Source organism: Chrysochloris asiatica, unplaced genomic scaffold (assembly GCF_000296735.1).
Source record: "Chrysochloris asiatica unplaced genomic scaffold, ChrAsi1.0 scaffold00224, whole genome shotgun sequence".
Taxonomy (NCBI): domain Eukaryota; kingdom Metazoa; phylum Chordata; class Mammalia; order Afrosoricida; family Chrysochloridae; genus Chrysochloris; species Chrysochloris asiatica.
The window spans coordinates 862384-868058 of NW_006408742.1; the positions used below are offsets into that span (position 1 = coordinate 862384).

Genomic DNA, 5675 nt, shown 5'->3' on the forward strand with positions numbered 1-5675 from the left:
GCACGCTGTCAGATATAGTGCCAGAAGGTGACCCTCATTGGTTGGAAGGTCCTAAATGTATCACTGGAGAGAAGCTACCTCATCAAAGCGGAGTTGACCAGAATGACCTGAATGGAATACAGATTTTAAGACCAACATTTGCTGATGAGCAAGAGGTTGGCTTGTACAACGTATCCTTTGATTGTTTAAATGATTATATATTACTGCATGTTTTTGTGTACATCAAAAAAAGGGATTGTAATCATTACAATGAAACAAGATGCAATTGATTGATTGCACAGCTGATGTTCTGCCATGTAGATTATCACTCATTATAGCACAATAAAAGCTTTAAAAATAATAAAAATCAAAGTCCCTCTTGATAACGCAGGCATGGTTCATTATCTTAGTGTATGATCCCTTTCCTTTTTATAGATTCAAAAACCAATTTTTATGAAAATCGTCCTATTGACTCAAAACCAACTCTTGAGTGCTAGCTTAGGATAAGTGATGTGTTCCATTTTGTAGATAAGGAAACAGACTCAGAGCCATATAAATGACTTGATCCAAATCAATGACCTATTTAAGAAACATCAGAGTACCTTTGAACAAACAGCCAATTAATTGTCATTGAGTCAACTCCGACTCATGAGCTGAAGTGTACTAGATTAGAATTGCACTCCAGAGGGCTTTCAACAGCTTCTATTCCCAAAGTCATTCACAAGACCCTTTTTCAGAGGTGACTCTGGAAGACCTGAATCCTCAAACTTTCAGTTGTGATGGGTAAGTGTTTGTATCCACTGGGCAGGGTGTGGATTCTCAGTGGGGGGTCTGGCAGTTAAAGTGCAGAAATTGCTCCAGGCAAATCCCTGAAATCACGTGGTTTCACGGAAATTGCTCCCGCCAAATCCCTGAAATCACGTGGTTGCCTCCGTGATTGATGTCTTCTATGAGCAACCAATCCATTGAAAGGAAGTCTTGGGGGTGTGGTTTTTCTCCCAATATATTGGACGCCACCACGGTAAACTTTACCTGCTTTCTGCTGGATCAGCGTCCTGTGAAGCTGCCCTCCATCTCCTTGGGCTTGAGCGGTCTGCCTTGTGTTGCCTGCCAATACTGGGAGTTATCAGAAGCCTGCCTCAATCTCTGTGGGAGCAGACAGCCTCAGCTTTCTCTGGGGAGCGACTAGTGTCTTTCCAACTCCCTTGGCCACCTTGTGGTTAGCAGTGCAGTGCTTATCCTGCTGTACCACCAGCGCAGCTGCCCTCTGAAACCCTGTTTTTCAGTCTTTAAATACAGTACTGCATCCAGTGGGTAGTGGAAAATCCATCACGTTCATCGATGGAAGACTCAACGCAGTGGCCAGCACACGCAGTCGGGAAGATGTCTTCTGCCACTCCCCTCTTCAGTTTCCCAGAAGCCTGTCTGGGATTTAAGAAGTCTACCAGAGAAGCTTTGAGCCAGAAAAATATCAAACCGTTGTTGAATGCCTTCAGCCACATAGCTGGTAGTGAAAATGAAAAGAAATCGACTCTTGATCAAGCTTTCAGAGCTGTTTTAGAAGAAGAAATGATATGCCATTCATCATGTGACAACATTTTAGCAATTATTTCTCTTGCTATTCAGGGAGTAGCTGAAGGTCTTTGTACCTCCTCGACACCTTTTGCATTGTTGGCAGACGTTTTCAATTGTCTTCCTTTGCATCAGTGTAACATAATATTCATGTTTGTGGAAAAAAATGTGGCCACTTGGAAATCCAACACCTTCTTTGCTGCAGGGATGAATTATTTGCTACGTATGTGCAATGATCTCCTTAAAAGATTATCCAAGTCCCAGAATACAGTCTTCTGTGGTCGAATTCAACTCTTTTTGGCCAGGCTTTTCCCTCTCTCTGAAAAATCAGCTCTTAACTTACAGAGTCAATTTAATCTGGAAAGTGTCCCTCTTTTCCACCTCATGGACCACAACAGCACTCTAGATGAGATGCACACTCAGGATAGAGAAGAAGCTATGGAGATAGATGATGACGAAATGGGAGACGACGAGACAGCAGCAACTGGCTCCATTCCAATTGATCAGAACCTGTGTCAAAAATTCTGGTCACTTCAGGGTTACTTCAGGAACCCTGTGCAATGTTATGAGAAGATTTCATGGAAGAATTTTCTCAGCAATTCTGAAGAAGTTTTAGCTCTTTTGAAAAGTTATAATGGAAAGGATACTAAGGCCTCAAGGAACCAAATGGAAGAACTCCAGACAGCAGGAGAACATGTATATCTTCCACGATTTTTCACAAGTGAAAAGCTGATGGATTTACAGCTGAGGGACAGTAACTTTCGTCGGCAAATCCTGTTGCAGTATCTCATCCTATTTCAATATCTCAAGGCACAGGTCAGATTCAAAAGTTCAAATCATGTTTTAACTGTTCAACAGTCACTCTGGATTGAAGAGATCACTAAATCAGTCTATCAGCTACTATCTGAAAGCCCTCCTGATGGAGAAAGATTTTCACAGATGGTGGAGCATATATTAAACAGGGAGGAAAAGTGGAATCTGTGGAAAAATGAAGGCTGTCCCTGTTTTGTGAAGGAAAGATCATCAGATCCCAAGCCTACAGGAGTTGTTCAGAAGACAAGAGCACCAGAGGACTTCCTAGGGAAAGGACCCAACAAAAAGTTAAGGATGGGCAATGAGGAGCTCACAAGGCTTTGGAATCTCTGTCCTGATAATATGGAAGCATGCAAGTCGAAGACAAGGACATACATGCCAACTTTAGAGGAGTTTTTTCAAGAAGCCATTGAACAGGCAGACCCAGAAAACATGGTTGAACATGAATATAAGGCTGTGAACAACCCACATTATGGTTGGAGAGCCCTGAGACTCCTAGCAATGAGAAGTCCTAACTTCTTCCAGAGAACCATTGAGCACTTTGAAAGTTTGCCCGAATATCTTGAACACGTGGCAATAAAGCTAACCAAGGAATTACCATCTCCTTTTGAAGTAACGGAAACAGGTGAGCAGGATGAAACTGAACCTGTCCTGATGGAAAAGAAAAGGCCTCATGGTCCTCAAGACAAACCTGTAATGGGAAACCAATAGGGAGATTATTTGTCAACAAGCCGGGTGAACTAGGGAAGGTTCTGGCTCCCTTCTTGGAAGTAGAAGACACTGAAATAAAGCAGGGTGAAGGTGGTGGTGAAGACATGAAAATGAGAGCCAAACAGCTACCAGTTACCCGGCAAGATTGACAGGGAGTCTATGCTGTGCCTCGAAATCTAATGTATGCATTCAAGAAGTCTAGATGAAGTGATTTTGAAGAAGACTACCTAATGACAATGACACATAGTTAGCAGATTTCTTTGTTTTTCTTTTTCCTTTGTTTTGAATTAAAACTGAAATATGATTTTGAGTAAACAATAAAGATTTTATCCCTAAAACAAATAGGTCATATCAGTTGTCTGTCATGTTTATATACTGTGGTGGCTTGTGTGTGTGCTTCAGTGATGCTGGAAGCTATGCCACTGGTCTTTCAAAGACCAGCTGGCTCAGCCATGATGGACAAGATTCAGCGGAGCTTCCAGACTAGACATACAAGACAGGAGAGGCAGATTACTTCTGAATGGTTAGCCTCTGAAAACCACATGGATTGCAGAAGCACATTGTCAGATTGAGTGTCCAAAGAGGAAAACTTAGTGAATAGAAGAAGCACACTGTCAGATATAGTATGAGAAGGTGACACCCTATGGCTGGATGGTCCTCAATGTAGGACTGGGAAGGAGCTGTGTCATCAAAGTGGAGTTGGCCAGAATGACCTGAGTGGATTATAGCTTTCGGGACCAATATTTCCTGATGAAGCACAACTCAAAATGTTGAAGCATGCTGTCCAAAATGAACTGGAACACACATCCATTAATAGAGCTGCAAACATGCATCCATGATGACAACCTCACATGTGCAAAGTAGGATCCTAGGATTATTGGAAGGTGTCCAAAATGAAATGGAACACACAAAGATCGATGGATACTCTCAGTTTCACCAGAGTGGCATTAGGACATTTTGAGTAAAACGTTCATATGCTTTATTAGAATGGGAAACACAAATTGAAGAGGAATGCAATCATATTCATTGTCAGAAAAAGCATTTCAAGATCTCCCTTTAAGTCCAATGCTCTGAGCCAGGATAATATACCTTCTTTTCGAACTACAAGGTCAGCCATTTAAATTACCAGCCACCCCTCATAAAGCCTGTAGAGTGTCATTATGAACTGGAACCAACTCAAAGGCACTTCACAATAGCAACAAACCACAACAAAGAAGACAAGTTCATACCACCATCATTCAAATTTACGCACCAACCACTGAAGTCAGTGAGGATGACATTCAAGGATTCCACCAATTTCTCAATTCTGAAGTTGATCAAACTTGCTATCAAGATGCTCCATTGAGATTGTGGAGTCTTACGCAGACCACACTGGAAGCATCACATCCAGTTCTACACCCGTCCAATGAACAGCTGTGCGGATCACTCCCCATTCACAACAAGGTCCTGTTTCAGCAGCTGAAGAGAGGCAGACTACATCTGAATGTTTAGACACTGAAAAATCTGCTGCTGATCGTTCTCAAATGCCATACCCAAAGATTAAAATTTGATTAATATCTGCAGAACATTTTCAGATAAATTGCTGGAAGGTGAGCCCCTCCTGTTGGAAAGCACTCAAAAGACTGGGTAGGAGCTTCCTCATCAATGTTGGGTTGACCAGAAAGACACGAGTGGAGTAAAGCCTCTGGGACTGTCAATTGCTGATGAGCCTCTACTTAAAATTAGGAAAAATTGCTGCATACATCCATCAATGTTCAACACTAGGAATGTAAGAAGTATGAACCTAAGAAAATTGCATGCTGTCCAAAATGAACTGGAACACACATCCATTAATAATAAGAATATGTATTTTGTTACCAAACAGTATTTAATAAGATGTCCACAAGTTTTAGTAAACAGTAAACATGTTTATAACCTAACAACTAAATTGTACCTTTGGTTTGTAATCACGTTTGGTGAACAAGTTGTACTTTAATGTTCTATGACTGCCACTGAACAAATCCTGGAGTGATTCCCCATGTGTCAGTTTGCTTTGTCTGTTTTACAAGGAAACCACGAAAGATAGGTTCAGGAAGCTGGCCAAAATTTGTGTGTGTGTCACTAAAATATGATGCATCTTTGGTATAGCCAAGCCTACCTCTATTTCCATAATTACTTCAGTCAGCATGTAGCACTATGTGGAAGGCATATAAACTCATGCATAAAAAAAGCATCAGACTAAGAGCTCTGAGGTCTGAGTTCAAGTCCTAGCTCTGTGACTTATTAATGTGATTTTGAGGAGTCATATATCCTCCCTGTGACTCTGCATGTTATTGTTGTTGTTAAGTGCCGTTGAGTTGGTTCCGGCTCACTTACTCATCCGTAAAATGAGAATGAAAGCCCTTATGCCCTACCTGTCTCCCACGGTTGTTATGTGGATAAAATGAGAAAATCATCATTACAAGAGTATATTTGTTGTTGAAGAATATGGATGTGTGTGAGTGCCATAATCCAGCTCTTTGGAATCTTTCCCACAGGTCATTTGCTGCCCCTGGGAAAGTAGCATGAAATTTCTACAACCTTAGTCTTGGACCTCTTCTCTAACTACTGAGAAGCATCTT

General features: G+C 41.4%; 1 pseudogene; it reads left to right on the forward strand.

The window, feature by feature from the left end:
- Positions 1–1362: 1362 nt before the first annotated feature.
- On the forward strand, positions 1363–3281 carry LOC102831939 (annotated as a pseudogene).
- The last annotated feature ends 2394 nt before the right edge of the window (positions 3282–5675 follow it).